The sequence below is a fragment of the Rhinolophus sinicus genome, linkage group LG06 (assembly GCF_036562045.2).
Source record: "Rhinolophus sinicus isolate RSC01 linkage group LG06, ASM3656204v1, whole genome shotgun sequence".
In the NCBI taxonomy this organism is placed as follows: domain Eukaryota; kingdom Metazoa; phylum Chordata; class Mammalia; order Chiroptera; family Rhinolophidae; genus Rhinolophus; species Rhinolophus sinicus.
Genome location: NC_133756.1, coordinates 60,730,123 through 60,748,637, shown reverse-complemented (window position 1 = coordinate 60,748,637; position 18,515 = coordinate 60,730,123). Strand labels below are relative to the sequence as shown.

General features: G+C 38.0%; 1 long non-coding RNA gene across 1 annotated transcript; it reads left to right on the top strand.

Annotated features, from left to right (window-relative positions):
* The first annotated feature begins 1,008 nt into the window (after window positions 1–1,008).
* On the top strand, window positions 1,009–9,161 carry LOC141572397 (uncharacterized). The gene is made up of 3 exons (XR_012497760.1): window positions 1,009–1,066; window positions 6,745–6,776; window positions 8,973–9,161. It is a non-coding gene; the product is annotated as an uncharacterized LOC141572397 (long non-coding RNA).
* The last annotated feature ends 9,354 nt before the right edge of the window (window positions 9,162–18,515 follow it).

The following is an 18,515-nucleotide window of genomic DNA, read 5'->3' as shown; positions in this document are numbered from 1 at the left end:
TTTTATGATGTAAAACACCAATGTATTAGTCAGAGTTCTCCAGAAAAATAGAACCAATAGGATATAGATATAGATTAGAGATAGTGGTAGAGGTAGAGATAGAGACATGAGGAGATTTATCATAGGAATTGGCTTACACAGTTATGGTAGCCAACAAGTCCCACAATCTGTGGTCTGCAGGCTGGAGAACCAAGGAAATCATTGGTGTAATTCAATCCCAGTCTGAAGGCCTGAGACTCAGGGTTTTAAGTCCTGATCTGAGTCTAAGAGCTCCAGAACCAGGAGCACCAATGTTCAGGGGCAGGAGAAGATGAAAGGCTTAAGCTCAGACACAGAGAGCGAATTTGCCCTTCCCCTGCCTTTCTGTTCTATTAATGGCCTCGATAAATTGGATGATGCCTTTGTTACTCACTCTTCTGATTCAAATGCTAATCTCTTCCAGAGACACCCTCACAGACACACCCAGAAATCATGTTTTACCAGCTTACTGGGTATATCTTATTTCAGTTAAATTGACACGTAAAATTAATGATCGCACCCAGTAAATGTCAGGATCCTAACAGCTTGCCTTTCACACCCAAGTAGTGATCCATTGTCAGGGTTCACATTCATTCATTGCTCCTTCAGCAGATAGGTGTAACTGGAAAGGTCTCTGTGATCACTGTATATCTGATGCCCTCACTCTGTCAGCTGTGAAAGAGCTATCCTATCATCTTTTCCCCTCACAATCCAGACCAATTCTATTTGTTTCCAGCTCTGATGCTGGGCTTCTTATTGCCACAAGAACCTGATTAAACTTCTAGACATTTCTTTGGGGCTGTAGGCTCTTGTCAACACTAACCTATTATGGTGCCCTTCTAAGTACTTTTTCTCATGTTGCGGTGAACGGGGAGATCTTATTTAGCATTTATTAAATAGTAAATAGCTAATTACTCAAAGTAGCTATTTACATATTGAATTTATTTTTCTTGGCATGTTTAATGTCTGATTAACATTTTCTTCCTACAGCTGGAAGATACTTACTAGAATAAAACATTCCCTTATTTAATCTCAAGTGGAATATATGGTAAGTGTGATCATTTTAATTTGTGTCATTTATTAGCAGGAAAGAGGTATTGTACAGGTGGGACACTCCATCACATGCTGATTAGCAGGTGGCTTAGAGGACAAGAGGGAAAACTCCTCCACCAAGGGGATTATAGACATCGCAGAAATAGAAGTTGAGCTTTGGGAAAAATAGAAGAAATGACATTGGGATGCCTGATTTTGGAGACTGGGGACAGAGCTTAAAGCAGTAATGATAACACTGTACTAAGGGATATACTAAGGGAATAGTCAAAATAGAAAGTCTGGCACCCTCTATGGAAAAATCAAAGTTTGTTTGTCTAATCATACAAGAGCCACAGAAAGTTAGAATGCTAGGAGACCTTACTGATCCAATTAAAGTGCATTATTTAGGTGATGGAACTGATGCTCAGATAGGTCTTTCCTCAATGCAGTTCAAGTTAGTACCACGGACAGATGTCAAATCCAAGCCTGTTGTTACCTAATCCATTGGATTGTTAAGAAACCCACATGGTAGCATTTCTTGCCTCCAACATGATTTTCTCAGTTGGTAGCCTGATGGACCACATCAGGCTGTTTCACTGCACTGCATTTATATGGCGGAGAGACCCTAAGTGTGTTTTAAAAAGAGGTTATGACAGGTTCAGAGAGAGAGAGAGAGAGAGAGAGAGAGAGAGAGAGAGAGAGCAGAATAAGGTCCCAAGGCAGTTCATGGTTTCAGAATCATGGAATATCTTTATGGGAAAGTGAAGTGAACCACAGAAAGGAGGTGTTTGTTTTGCTAGGAAGCAGCACTATAGTTTACGGTTAACCTCGTTGACCTGTTGAGCTTCTTGCTTCTTTTGTCCTTTGGTTTCTGGCAGCCAATACTTTTATATTGAAAGGATTTGCATTAGGATTAACTCAGAGTTTAGTTTATGGCCTACCCAAACCATAGCTATTTATCGTCACCCCTTACCCAAGTGGGAAACTGAAATATTACAAAGCATATGCTGATCTTGGTACATAATACGTAATCAGTAACTGACTCTTGAATGAATAAATGAATGCAGAACTTCCTTTTTGATTATGCAGGTTGTGCCCTACACAGAAGGCCCAGCCAAGGGGCACAGATGGGAGTTGAAGCCTAAGCTGCCCTCTGGTTGCCAAGCCAGGTGCCCTGGCATGTGACTGATTGATTCCACCCTGGGAGTGGTGTAATTTCCTAGTTGGTCTTCCCCTTTTTCTTAATTTGCACAAAGGCACTATCCACCTTAGCTGCAGCCTCAAAGGAACATCTGAAACCCATGATGAAAGGAGCCGAGACAGATTCTAATTTCATACCATGCTAAGTAGCCTTTCAAAATGCTGCTATTTCAGTGTTGGCGCCCAGTAACTGATACAGGTGTCTGGGAATTGTGGATGGTTTCTTCCTGTGCATGTATTATTCCTCTTCTATGAACTCATGAGGTTCTTTTAAAAATTAATATCATTTTCTCTTGTATTACTCTTTAAGGGTTTCAATGAATCTTTTACTATTATGTAATATCTTTGAAGGCCTAGATGCAATATATCTCTGTCTGAACAGATGTTAGAAATTCAACAAATATTTGTTTAATCATATGAACAAACTAGATTGCAAGATTCTTGGAAACAGTGTCCAGCATTGAGTGCAGAATAAATTTTATTAATTGTTTGAGGAAGCATTTTGACCTGACTCAATCCAGCATTGCTCTCGGAGGCTTTTGGAGACTCCAGCCTTCTTCCCTGGGTTGATGTATTTGGGGCTGATTTTCCTTCATATGCTGCAGGTTTCCTAATGAGGTTCAGCTACTTAACAGCGAATAGCTTCAGCTGAGTTCTCTGCCTTCATTCTCCACCCTGTGCAATGGGTGGCTGACTCACATGAACTGCACAAATAAGCTTCCATGCCCTCTGGCTTCTGGTTGGGTTCCAACAGTGGGGAGCCCTGGTAGAAGATTGGAGATTGAAGTCTGGTTATTAATTCCTCTAATTTCTGCTATGAGAAATTGCTTCAAGGTTTTCTGTATCCCTCAGCCTAAGGTTTCAGGGTCTCTGTGTGGCCTTTTAATCACTACTTTCTTCTTCCAAGTATCAATGACCATGCCCTCATCTCACTCCACTGGGTCCAGGGGTAATAGTGGTTCTGCTGTTATTTTAACAAATGATTGTGCTTTCCTTATAGTATTGCTACATCCTGCCCACATCTTTGTAAATAGTTCCTTTATTATGCCCGCCTCAGATTACCCTAGTTTGAGTGTTCCCCCATCTCATTTCGGACCCAATGCCTGACTTATTAGCACCATGCTAAAACATTAGAAAAAGTATGAAGGAGCTGGAATCCCTGCTCTGCACCTTTGTCCTACTTTGCTTCTCCCTTTAATAACCTCTAACTTGGTCTTCTTGCTTCTCTCATTTTCCACCCCATTTTCAGCCTTCACATCTTGGTTTACCAGCTTTTTTCATGTTACCCTCAACCCCAAGATCTGGTGCAAAGTTATCCTCTTCACCTGGGTTCAGAAATATGTGGAATGATTTCACCTTCTTCCATGTATTCCTGGAGGATATTCCCAGAATTCCCTGGGCCTGCTACCTTCATTGGTCCAACACCTAAAGATAGCTTTCTGATATGTGACAACTGCACTAAAAGTGAGCAACTCATGTGTCCCTTTTTTTATTTACAATAAGAAAATTGTTGCAAGTGAGTCCACCCTCTTCCATTTATGAGAAAACCATTCCCTCCTATATTGCATCAGCTGAAATTTCAGTTTGCTCCCTGCCACTTAAAGTTGGTTTCTTGGCATACATATTTTATGAAGTTGCTGGCCCTTAGTCTAACAGAGTAATAATGTTAACAGATGAATTCCTTAAGTTTCAGACGTTGGGTTATATGAAATTAAACGAGTTCCCTGATGTGATCAGTTCTATAAATCCAAAGTTTTGTTGTATTTACATAAAATGGAGATTCATTAAATTTTATCTTCTTTGTACTCCATCCCCAAAATGGTATTATAAATTTTATTCTCCTGGAGTTCTTAATGATCCAAAATATATTCTTTAAGGAGATCTACTGACAGTGTTTTGAAATATAAATGCTACCCCTACTATAGATTTTTCCCCCCCATAAAAGGTCTGGCTATTGATGTTCGTTGATTTGTCTTGAAAATCTGAGTGTGAAATTAAAACACTAAATGCTGAGACATGGTGGATAAACATACGTATGTTTCTCTGTTGCATGTCAGGGGCGAGGCCTTGCTCAGGAAATATTCATGAGAAAGTAAAAGGCTGTTGATAAAACAGGGCTCATATGCCCCTTAAATGTCAACTCAGAATCAATAATCACATTGAGACTTTATTTTATGGGAATAGAGTATGAAAATTGGACACTCTCTAGTAGGTATAGCCATCTGAAGACAATGAATGGAGGCGTAATTGATGAGGACCTATCAATAAAGCAAATGGATGATTTTGAGTTTAATACTAGTAATTGCTAGATATTTGAGAATGGATCTCTGACAGACATGAAAATAGAGAATTTTCTAGAAATCTCACTGAAGTATATAGGAGTCACAACTGCCCTTTAAGAGGCTGTATGATTTAGAAAGTGTCCCCGAATATCTTCTTAGAGTTTGTTTCCCCATTAGATGCTAAGTTTCATGAGGGTTGAGACCAGGATAGTCTTCTGCACCATTTGATCCCCAAAGATCAATATTATTTTAAATGAAAATGAACATACTCGTATGAAAGGATGAATAGATTGATCTCTCCTACTTAGGTCTCTGATTATATTTTGAGTTCCTGATATAGTACAAAATCCAGTTTTGGTCTAAAATGAGGAAAAAATGGAAAAACATGTTTTCTATATATGTTCTTGGTAAATGAATTATTACTAAACTAGATAAAGCTACTTAAAATCAAGGGTCATTTGACACATTCATGTAGCATAGTGGTTCCAACCTAAGCCCAGGTGTCATCTCATTTGCCTATTTTCTCAATGTATGAAAAGCACTCACAACACCTTCCAGAATCACAAATGACAAGGAATCACCTGGCGTGGGAAAATGTTTAGATCCATTATCCATAAATTGCAGAGCCTTGCTTTTTCACTGAAACAAAAATCTACTTTCTTTGATTTGCAAATTTGGAACTTTGCAAAATAGATTTTCACGAGGGGCTTCTTCATGACTTAGAAAAAGCTTTTTGAATGAGTTGATTTGAGGTGGAGAGGTTGAAGATAACATAGATGTGAGGACCAAGGAGGGATACACTAGCCACCATGGGTCTTCTGAAATCACTGCAGAGAGCAGAAGCTCAGATGGGCCAAACCAATGATTTTCCAAATTTTTTTATTTAGCTCTGGAACACATAGTTCTGGAAAACATGTCTGTTGTGACATGTTAAGTATTCCTAGTGGATCAGGCCCTTGCCTTTGTGGAAAGGGGAGTGGGTTCTAAAATGAAAGTGGTGTGATCTTGACCCCTCAGATGGCTGGAGCACACCTCCATTTCAGAGGACCGCTTGTAATGACTCAGAGCAACATTGTTGGAAATAAGCAGCCATAGCCTGCAACAGATGCTACTTTGCATTTGGCTGCCTTCTCAACTTTCAGGAAAATAGGTTACTGAAACCCATCTACCTGTCCTTCATCAGCTGGTGTGTACAGTACACATAAGCTGTTGAGAGGAAAACGGAATATCTTGAAAGGGAAATAAATTGATGCTTTGTTCTTTGGGATGTTATATAACTCTCAATTTCAGGATGTTACAAACATCGTGTTTCCCAAACACCTCTCACTTTGAAATATATACCCTGGCCATGCTGAGGCCCTCAGGACTCTGGCTTTCCTTTTTGACTTGTCATTCTGTTTTGCCATTACGTAAACTGTGAATTGAGGTGCTTGGCTGTCTGAGACATAGGGGTAAAGGCTGCTTTCTAGTCGTTTGATAGGCTGAAAGCCAGTTCCTTTTCCCTCCTCCACTGAGGTTCTGCATGCTGCCATCTTCTAGGGTTAAAAGAGGGAACTGTTCCCCAAAAGGACCATGACTCTGGAGCCCCTTTGCTTTATTAATCATCTAGCAGTGGTCCCCACTCTGGCCACCCTTTACACTTTTGCTCTCACAATTAATTCAAGTGACAAAAAAATGTGAGGGAAATTCATGATCCCATCTATATACAATTGAGGTGAAACATCTTGTCAATATTTTGTGTCACAACATGGGAAGTAGACATAAAACATTTTTGCCTGATATTGAAGTATGACGTCATTGATGAGGTTGAGTTATAGGCTGAACTGCTGACTTTTGGTATAGAATATGATTTTTTCTTGAAAGACCAACTGATACAAAACTATGGTTGTTCAGATTTGTGTATTTGACATGCATTTCATTGAAAATGTTAATTAAAAAAAAAAAACTACTCTATTTGTTGCCAAGAATAAAATTGGGAATTTCAGGTGAAAATTTAAAATTTTGAAAACTTGTATCTATGCTCACAAGCTTGAAAATTTCCCAATTCTTAAAGATTTTTCTGATGAGCTCAATGGTGATATTAACAAATGTGACTTTTTGATATTGTATTGTGAGATGTGTGAAGATTTATATAACTCAGTAAACCAATATGTAAGTATTGATACATAATGTGATCAAAATGTCTTCCTTTCAATATATTCTTTATTTTCAGGTAAAGAAAGAAGTCACTGGGAGCCAGATCAGGTGAGTAGGGAGGGTGTTCCAATACAGTTATTTGTTTACTGGCTAAAAACTCCCTCACACACAATGCTGTGAATGGTACTTTAGTATATATTTTATTTTCACAGTTTCACTTATTTTGTTACCTTCTACCTCTGTTTTTGCTGGTAATAAACCTAATTAATATTTCCTTGCTGACAATTTGTTTTCCTTCAGATCTAAAGGCAGGCAATCCAGACACAGTAGCAGGATAAAAAAAAAAAAAGACCTATTTGGGGCAGATAATGGTTCCAAATACTACTGTATAGACAAATATCAATTTTTCTTCTAAAATAGGCTTATGTTTCTATCACCATTTCCAACCCATAAGAAATAGTCAATATAATTTTTTGTTGTTATTTTATTTTACTGTATTTTTTAGTAATGAATGAATTAGCCTTGCCAACTATGTTGGCAATTATTATAAAATTCAAACTTATTGATTGTGGAGATGTTGCTGAAGGATATTAATTTGAGAATCTAGACTCTAAGGCTTAGTTGATCACAGAAAAAAACTGAGAAGTCAACTTGGTGGTTAGTATTGGCAGAAAGTTCATGCCCCAGTCCCTTTTTCGAGGCATTAGACTTTCTTGCTTAATTTTGCTGATTGGGCTGGAGGGGTTTCTGACCGAGAGTGGTCAGAAATGGTGTGATTATAGGGGCCACTGCATATCATGCCTCGGAGTGAAGTCCTCAGGAATATTTCAGGACTTAAATTCAAGGCTTGAGTGAAAGGCAAGAAGTCAGGAACAGAAGAGATGAGAACCCCATCAGTCAATGAAATGCAAGTTAATGTGAGAGAAAATGGTCTAGAGCTTTTAGAGAAATAAATCCTAACCAAAGCAAGGGTGTGAGGATAGGTCTGTTACTTCAGCTACAATGTCAGATCAGATATCTTGGTGAATTTACTGTGATATCATGGTAATTTACTCTGCAAACTGCATTAACATGTAGAAAAAATATTTTTAATGTCATTTTTCTAAAAGTCAATTTGTGTGTGGGTGGTCAGCACCAGATGTAAGTAAAATCCTATTATTTGATTCTGCTTGTTAGAAACTCACCTTAATCTGGTATCCTGTTCTGGGTACTTTGTAAGGAATATTGTTTGGATTAGCAATGATTTTAAAATATCTTTTAACCACTGGGGAAATGTAGGCTATTATAGCTACAGTTTAAATCACACACACACATCACACACATACACATACATACATGCACACACATGTAAACCTAAGCAGATTCACACACAAACATACATGTCCACAAACACACACATAAATACTTAAGGAGAGGTCTAGGGAGATGTATGGTCATATGTGGCAGAAACTCAAAGCAAACTCTTGGAGGTCAATGAACTAAAATTTTGTCTGGCCACAGGAAAAAAAAAAAGGTTTGTAATAAAATTTAGAGCCATTTAAAAGAATGCCCTCCCTCCCTTTTTTCTCAGTCTAGGTAATTGACTAAGTGCAGCGTTGTCTTTAATGCCATCTTTACAGTTGCTGTGCATGATTGAATCCTACTATACTCCTTGCCTGTCTTGTTTATCTCTGCGCTTTTCCCTATTGTCATGTTCCTTCTCCTCATCCCACTGATGCAAACAGAAGACGTCATTCTTTTGTGGCATTTGTCTGTGATCGTCTTTGACTTTACTCTCCTTCTCTGAGTACTGGGCTCAGAACGATTTCCTGGTTTTGCTCTTGCCTGAAGGTGGCAATGCACATGTGCCTTTAAATCCCTCACTGGGAAAACCTTGGTTTCTCTTAGAAGCTGGCTGACCTTGCTCCCATCTCACACCTGCTTCCAGCTGCCACATTTCATGAGCCTGCTGTGCTAAAACACATTAAAATGGCAGACACTGACAATTTAACATAGTCTCAAAAGCCAGGGAAACTGGATTAAGGGAAAGTATACCTGGTAAAAGCAAGCTGAAGAAAAGGTGCAAGAACCCAGCTCTTTATTAGCAGTTTTGAGTTCTCCATCTCTATCCATGAGTCGGAAGCAGAGTATTGGGCACCATGTTCTAAATGGTTTGTAGTGGGATTAAAATTTATAGGCAAAACTCAAGTGTGTAGAAAGGTAGCTGTATTTCTCCAAAACTGGACTTCATTTGCTAAGTCAACTTAAAATCCCAATTAGGGTGCCAGTCTACCTCAAATATTCTCCCCTCCTCTCCTTCCTCAGGACAACGTGTGGCTAGGGAGAGAGAAATTCCATGGCAACAAGGGGGAAGTATCTGCTTTGCAGGCTGTCCCTGCTCCTTGTGTCCTTACTGACCTCTGCTGAGATGCCGCCTCTTCCAGGAGCTGTGCTTGACAGACTCTGTTGCCATGACTCTGCGCCAAGACTGCTCCAGGCTGCTAGGATGCCTGCTGACCAGGTACGCGGCCCATTTCAGTGCTCATGTACGCTTTGACACTCAATGGCCTTATCTACCTGGCTCCTAGGTTTGGAGTGAGCATCCTACATCCTCTTTTATGAGATCCTCCTACCTCTTGTGGCAAATGTCTGGTAGGAAATTATACTCTAAGTCTGTACGTACCCCTCTTGGGCAGGTGGATCGCATGGGCAATAGGAACTTTTCCAAATCTTTTCCATGCCTTGCTGGTATTATGGGAGACTTACGATAGGTATGTAGGTGGCTTTTTCAGGCCTTCTTTGCTGGCATCTGCCTTCTAATCAATGTCTAGGCTGCTGGCCCAAGGCAGCAGTGAGTGCAGAAAGAGCACTGTAGTCTGAGGGAGGTGAGGACTTGCTATGCCCTACTTACCAGAGAGGTCCATTTACCATGCTTTGATTGGCTCCTTGGGAATTGGGAGAGGGACACTCTTTCTCAATGAGTATAAGATTTTTACTGACTCTAATCAGAGGCACAAGAGTACCTGAAACTTTCTCAAACACAAAGCTTAATATTCATGTGTGTATTATAGCCATGAAGTTTTCTGTGCTGTCTAGACCAACCTCACACCTTAACTTTAAGAATTCTAAGTTCCTAATAGTCTTGGTGATTTATTGTAACTTTACATTTTTAATTTTCCATTGTAATGTGTTTTAGTTGTATGTGATTTGGTAATTTACTTTAAAAAAATGGTGATAATATTTAAGGGCTGGGTACATAGGTCTGGAAGCAAAATGAATTTCTGATAAACTTGCTCACTTGTAGGTATTGTCAGTTCTCATATGATTAGTTGTAAAAATTAATTCTTCTTGGTGGTGATGCAACAAAAGGAGATATGGTTCAAACAACTATAGCAGAGATTGACGAGGAGATTTCGAATTTTTAGAAGTTAAATATCTGCTTGGTGTCATCAAAACCTGCAAAGTATAGGGTTTTGTAACTGGACCCTAGCATCTCCTCTTGTCAGATGCCTCAGTAAGCTGTAGAAACAACTATCTCTTTTGATTTAATAATCTTGTTCTCTTATCTTAACAGTATTCGTGAATTGGGAAGAAATTACAGTGTATACTAAGATAACTATCTTCAATAACCATAAATTACTCTATATGTGTGCATGCATGTGTTAGCTTTTATTAGAAATAAGGCACTATTATTTCTTTCCTTGCCAGATGACAGAAAAATAGGAAATGTATTGGAAGTCTTGAAAGTTTATAGTTGTGAATATAGTGGTACATTTCTACTTCTAAGTTAAGAAGGAACTTGTTCATTGCAATTAGAAAATAAGTTAAGGCAAGAATCGATTCAGAACTGATGTTATGATCATAAGCAGCATTTACATTGCAGCATATAGTTTAAAAATCATTACTTCATGTGATTCTCACAACAACCTTTTGGAGAAGAGCTACTAATGAACCCAGCTGTTAAGTTACTTTTACAAGGTAAATCAACCAGGAAATAAAGCTGGAATTTACATTTTATAATAATTATTTAGCAAATCAATAATGGGTATAATAGTAGATAATATAGATAATAGTATTAAATAATACTAATAATAGATCTTCAGGTGAAAAGAGCTTATGTAAAGGAGGTCAACACTGTTTCTGTTAGGTCTTTGACTTATTAAACAGTCAGCCAAAAGGGAATACCTTTTCCAAATGGGCTAAGCAGAGAGATAAACTTTTACCAGCTGAAGACTTAAGCTGCAACTATATTTAATGATATGGAGTTGTATCTAAATCTATGTGGAACCATATGATGATACTTATGTGACTGCAACTATTATATTAGCATTTATTTATGTATTTGTATATATGGTCATTTCTACAGCCATTTCTTTGTCTCAGTCAATGTGGGCTGCCATAAGAAAAAACCATACTAGGTGGCTTAAACAACAGAAATTTATTTTCTCACACTTCTGGAAGCTGGGAAGTCCAAGATCAAGGTATTAGCCAGTGTGATTTCTGGTGAGAGCTCTCTTCCTGGTTTGCAGATGACATCCTCACATGGCAGAGAGAGGAAGCAAGCTCTCTAGTGTGTCTTCTTATAAGGGCACTAATTCCATCATGATGTCCCCACCCTCATGACCTCATTTAACCCTAATTACTTCCCAAAGACCCCACCTCCAAATAGTCTCACATTGGAGATTAGGGCTTCAACATATGAATTTGGGGGAGGGGGGCACATTCAGTCCATAACAATCTTCAAAGGAAGTTAGTTACTGGGAAGAAAGAATCATTTATATGTTTTGTTAGATGGACAGGTTTAAAGTTCAGCCTTCCAAGATATAGATTGTTTGCATCTTTTTCCCCAGCTGCCAGGTTCTGTATTAGAGAAGTTGCTTCTGCCATGGTTCGGTGATACTTGATCAAATGACAGTGTGCATGTCATCACCAAGTTAGATTAAAGGCAGACGTTACAAAAAGGTTCAAATATTGAGTGTATGGTTGATAGTCAATATAGATTAGATCATTCTAGCACAATGAATAAGGGCACGCTTGTTGTAGTTTTGTAGGCAATGTTTTAGTTCTTTATCAATTTGCAATTATAGTCTTAGCCTAGGATTTGTACAGCTTTTGATAAGGAAGTCACCAGCTTGCAGTTAGGTGGGGTGGGTAACCAGACAGCTGCTCATGCATACCAATGAGGGTTTTGTCAATGCAAATTTGGAGAGCCCTTTTAAAAATTTAGCCCTAAGTGTCTACTTTGAGCTTCAGTGTGATATGTGATACGAGACCACTTAACCAGCAAGTTTACCTCTAATTTTAGCTTCACCTGAATTAAAGCTGGCGTGATATTGCATACTGCTACAGACATTAGCAACTTTAAAGTGAGAAAGAAAAAACCTGAAATTACATGCAGTACAAGGGAAGAGTCACAATAAAGTCACTGGTGGTTTGTGTTGTTTTCAAAATTTCAAGAACTCTCTGATGAATATTAGGGTAAAAGAGATAATTTGCTTCTTCACAGGAACACATTTTTAATGCCATTTATTTCCTTCTTTGGCAGCTTAAGACAATCTGCCTACATACAAAGGAAGCAAAACAAAACAAAACAAGCTGTTTGGGGAATTGATTTTCCAACAAATCCCTCTTGAACAAACCCAGGTCCCCAGTAAAAAAGGATGCTTTTCATTTCCTGCTTACTCCTCAGATATCTGACCACTGGGCTGCTGAAATGTTCCATCAACCAAGACAGCTAAACAATCATTGCACAATTTTGTTCTGGATATGTGGCTAGCCCAGGGGTATAAGCTATGTTTTTTTGTGTGTGTGAGGGGAGAGAAAACATACACTTCCCATATTCTCTTCTAGATTATTGAAATGACTGCTCCATGTACTAGCTTAGCATTGCTGTTTCCTGTGTGTAAGACAGGGCATCCCCAAATTCATCTGTAGTTCCAACATTGTTGACATCCAAGTGCCAGTAAAGTAAATTGAGACTACTTGTTCACATAGACTGTAGCTGATACAGGATGATGGTAGATAGAAAAGGTGGACAGTTAGTACAAGAGTCACAAAGCAACAAAATGAGAGCAGCCTATAATTAGTGATGTGTACCTATGTAGGAATTTATTCTTTTAATTAATTAATCAAACGAATATTTATTTTATGCTGGGAAGTATTATAAAATTTAAAGACCCAAAAAATATTAAGGCGTTGTCTTTACCTTGGAGGTAATGGGCAGAGAGGCAGATTCATATGCAAACAAACACAAGTATTATACACACTGTGATACAAGTTTATACCATTTACAGGAGAGATTCTTAGGAGTGAGCCAGTTCCCTTACTGGGGAAGTCAAGAAAGGCTTCCACAAGTGGAAAATGTTGGGAGAAAAAAAAATCACACAAAAACTACAAGGCAGAATTTCGTAAATAAAAATATGAGGAAATCAAACATCTATTTAATAAGAGCTTAGAGAAGAGAAGATTAACTTCTGTTTGAAATAGGAAGGAGAAACGGAAGTGGGTCTGAGTAATATTTGTTGTGTAGTTTAAAGGTGAAAGAGTTGTTAAATCCAACCTATACTAGCACTGCCTTAGTCTCTTCTAGGAAACATGGGGCAACAGAAAGTCACAACCTTTTCCACGTGTGGGGAGATGGGAAGATAGGGGTACATCAACCCAAACTGGGCTTAGGATTGCCGTATGGTGTCCATTTTACACAGTGTTTTGTTATTGTCATTGCGTTTTTTTTAATAGTGTCCTTTTTATGTAGAAATACATATAGAAGTAGGTTATTCTCCACTACAACATAGCTCCCTATGAAACTTACATAGCAGGCAACAAAATTATGGTACTAGAGAAGAAGGAGAAATGTAAAGTTTATTTTCTTTAAACATAAATTCAGGGAGGAAATTTTAGTTTATGTTTTGAATTTGATTCTATAACTCTTAGACTACTCCCAAGTATTCTTTGAATAAATAAACTTGGATTCCTAAATTAGTTACCCTCTGAGTAGTAAGTGAGGTATTCTTACCACTGTGTGAAGAATTCTTTTTCTTTCCATCAACCATCACAGAATTGTACACCTGAAATCTATGTAACTTTACTAACAATTGTCACCCCAGTGAACTTAAAAAAAAACGGGGGGATTCTTACCATTCTTGGTTGGGCAGACTGTGTAATCTTAATGATCACTGAGGCACTGGTCCTTAGTTTACATGAGATGAGGGATAACTTGATCAGATTTCTTCAAAGATACCTATTTCTAGTGGAGGAAATTCTTCCTGCTTAGGCAACCAGCCACACGTGTAACCCACAAATAGCAATGTCTGAATGTGGGTATGTGTATCTTCTGGATGTGTGTAGCTTTCGGTGGAAATAAACAAAAAGAAAACTAAAAACCTATAAGTGGTTTAATGGATTAAATAGAGGCCTAAATTAGTAGATGGCATTAGTTACATTTTTATCAACTCTTCCGTCCCCATCTTAGACTAATTCTCTCATGAACAACAGTACAAGCTTTGCAGGGAGGTTATGTGTGGTGGAAAGACTCCAGAGTTATAAAAGTGTTTGGCTGGAGCCCTGGAGTCTTATCTGTGCCTTGAATTACCTCCAAGACCTCAGATGAGTCCCTTCATGTTGGAGGACTTTATTTTCTTCTTTTTTGATGGAATGAATTAAACTAGTGATCTATATGAATTCTTCATAATCCATGTTCTATGATTCTAGGTATTCTATGAATAAACCAGAATGATCTTAGCTTCAGAAATGAGACTCTCAGAATTCTATTGTTAGGAATATTTCATCATTTGATTCCTACAGAGCCTACCTAACTCAAGTTGACTACCAGGACACAGCTTTCCATCATGCCGTTGTGAGACTGATAGAGAGGTTGGCAGTATTGCCTGGATATTGAAGTTGAGTCATATAGAACACAGATGGGAGGAGATGATTTATGTAAGGTCATATTTGTTATTTGGGTAACAAAACCTGTTCCAAGATAAAGCTATCTTCTTCCGGCAGCTCTTGGCTGCCTCAGAGCGGTTTTGTCTCCACTAGTACTTCTATTACTGCATTTACATTGTGATAACAGAAAAATTAATATTTATGACCCTTTGGTAATTTTGGGTAGTTTTGTTGGGTAATGCTAGGGAGGTATGGTTGTCAGGTTGAATCAGGACCTTTCAGTTGGAGTCTTGTGGGGAACTAGTTTGTAGCATTCTTCCCATCCATACTCAGCTTAATTATATATATATATATATATATATATATATACACACACACACACACACACACACACACACACACACACACAACCAGCTATATCAACAATTATTTTCACTCTAAAACATTGATTACTTGATTACTTGCATTGTTCTAAGCTCTATGGGAAATACGAAGATGGTCCCTTTCGAAAGAAGGAAGGAAGGAAGGAAGGAAGGAAGGAAGGAAGGAAGGAAGGAAGGAAGGAAAGAAAGAAAGAAAATCTAATGAGGGAGACAGTTCATGGCAAACATTTATTAATTATTATTGAATAACAACTATTTTGTTTTTCTAAAATAAATGCTAAAATTATTATATCATTAATATCGTTAAAAAAAACCTAGAGACCTAGAACAAAGCCATGACAATATTTGTTTTTTTCCGTAAGTGATGTTAAATTATGTGACAGGCAATGACTAGTTATGCTCAGAAACTTAATCTAGTTGACTCTTGATAGAATCTCAAGTGACTCATGAAAAATACTTTCATGTTAGAACTACTTTTTCATTTGATAGGAAATGGCTAATTTAATTTCTCTAAATTGAAATCTGCCTACATACAAAGGAAGCAAAACAAAACAAAACAAGCTGTTTGGGGAATTGATTTTCCAACAAATCCTCTTGAACAAACCCAGGTCCCCAGTAAAAAAGGATGCTTTTCATTTCCTGCTTACTCCTCAGATATCTGACCACTGGGCTGCTGAAATGTTCCATCAACCAAGACAGCTAAACAATCATTGCACAATTTTGTTCTGGATATGTGGCTAGCCCAGGGGTATAAGCTATGTTTTTTTGTGTGTGTGAGGGGAGAGAAAACATACACTTCCCATATTCTCTTCTAGATTATTGAAATGACTGCTCCATGTACTAGCTTAGCATTGCTGTTTCCTGTGTGTAAGACAGGGCATCCCCAAATTCATCTGTAGTTCCAACATTGTTGACATCCAAGTGCCAGTAAAGTAAATTGAGACTACTTGTTCACATAGACTGTAGCTGATACAGGATGATGGTAGATAGAAAAGGTGGACAGTTAGTACAAGAGTCACAAAGCAACAAAATGAGAGCAGCCTATAATTAGTGATGTGTACCTATGTAGGAATTTATTCTTTTAATTAATTAATCAAACGAATATTTATTTTATGCTGGGAAGTATTATAAAATTTAAAGACCCAAAAAATATTAAGGCGTTGTCTTTACCTTGGAGGTAATGGGCAGAGAGGCAGATTCATATGCAAACAAACACAAGTATTATACACACTGTGATACAAGTTTATACCATTTACAGGAGAGATTCTTAGGAGTGAGCCAGTTCCCTTACTGGGGAAGTCAAGAAAGGCTTCCACAAGTGGAAAATGTTGGGAGAAAAAAAAATCACACAAAAACTACAAGGCAGAATTTCGTAAATAAAAATATGAGGAAATCAAACATCTATTTAATAAGAGCCTAGAGAAGAGAAGATTAACTTCTGTTTGAAATAGGAAGGAGAAACGGAAGTGGGTCTGAGTAATATTTGTTGTGTAGTTTAAAGGTGAAAGAGTTGTTAAATCCAACCTATACTAGCACTGCCTTAGTCTCTTCTAGGAAACTTGGGGCAACAGAAAGTCACAACCTTTTCCACGTGTGGGGAGATGGGAAGATAGGGGTACATCAACCCAAACTGGGCTTAGGATTGCCGTATGGTGTCCATTTTACACAGTGTTTTGTTATTGTCATTGCGTTTTTTTTAATAGTGTCCTTTTTATGTAGAAATACATATAGAAGTAGGTTATTCTCCACTACAACATAGCTCCCTATGAAACTTACATAGCAGGCAACAAAATTATGGTACTAGAGAAGAAGGAGAAATGTAAAGTTTATTTTCTTTAAACATAAATTCAGGGAGGAAATTTTAGTTTATGTTTTGAATTTGATTCTATAACTCTTAGACTACTCCCAAGTATTCTTTGAATAAATAAACTTGGATTCCTAAATTAGTTACCCTCTGAGTAGTAAGTGAGGTATTCTTACCACTGTGTGAAGAATTCTTTTTCTTTCCATCAACCATCACAGAATTGTACACCTGAAATCTATGTAACTTTACTAACAATTGTCACCCCAGTGAACTTAAAAAAAAACAGGGGGATTCTTACCATTCTTGGTTGGGCAGACTGTGTAATCTTAATGATCACTGAGGCACTGGTCCTTAGTTTACATGAGATGAGGGATAACTTGATCAGATTTCTTCAAAGATACCTATTTCTAGTGGAGGAAATTCTTCCTGCTTAGGCAACCAGCCACACGTGTAACCCACAAATAGTAATGTCTGAATGTGGGTATGTGTATCTTCTGGATGTGTGTAGCTTTCGGTGGAAATAAACAAAAAGAAAACTAAAAACCTATAAGTGGTTTAATGGATTAAATAGAGGCCTAAATTAGTAGATGGCATTAGTTACATTTTTATCAACTCTTCCGTCCCCATCTTAGACTAATTCTCTCATGAACAACAGTACAAGCTTTGCAGGGAGATTATGTGTAGTGGAAAGACTCCAGAGTTATAAAAGTGTTTGGCTGGAGCCCTGGAGTCTTATCTGTGCCTTGAATTACCTCCAAGACCTCAGATGAGTCCCTTCATGTTGGAGGACTTTATTTTCTTCTTTTTTGATGGAATGAATTAAACTAGTGATCTATATGAATTCTTCATATTCCATGTTCTATGATTCTAGGTATTCTATGAATAAACCAGAATGATCTTAGCTTCAGAAATGAGACTCTCAGAATTCTATTGTTAGGAATATTTCATCATTTGATTCCTACAGAGCCTACCTAACTCAAGTTGACTACCAGGACACAGCTTTCCATCATGCCATTGTGAGACTGATAGAGAGGTTGGCAGTATTGCCTGGATATTGAAGTTGAGTCATATAGAACACAGATGGGAGGAGATGATTTATGTAAGGTCATATTTGTTATTTGGGTAACAAAACCTGTTCCAAGATAAAGCTATCTTCTTCCGGCAGCTCTTGGCTGCCTCAGAGCGGTTTTGTCTCCACTAGTATTTCTATTACTGCATTTGCTTTGTGATAGCAGAAAAATTAATATTTATGACCCTTTGGTAATTTTGGGTAGTTTTGTTGGGTAATGCTAGGGAGGTATGGTTATCAGGTTGAATCAGGACCTTTCAGTTGGAATCTTGTGGGGAACTAGTTTGTAGCATTCTTCCCATCCATACTCAGCTTAATTATATATACACACACACACACACACACACACACACACACACACACACACACACAACCAGCTATATCAACAATTGTTTTCACTCTAAAACATTGATTACTTGATTACTTGCATTGTTCTAAGCTCTATGGGAAATACGAAGATGGTCCCTTTCGAAAGAAGGAAGGAAGGAAGGAAGGAAGGAAGGAAGGAAGGAAGGAAGGAAGGAAGGAAGGAAGGAAGGAAGGAAGGAAGGAAGAAAAAAGAAGTTGTTTAAAACCCTTACCTGAATCCGGGGGCGGGGTGGGTGGGGGAGGTTGTTATACTACTGGTGAGGTTTATTCATTATGCAATAAGCATATTTTCTAAATTTACCTCCTTTATTTAGTACCGTGTTTCCCCGAAAATAAGACCGGGTCTTATATTAATT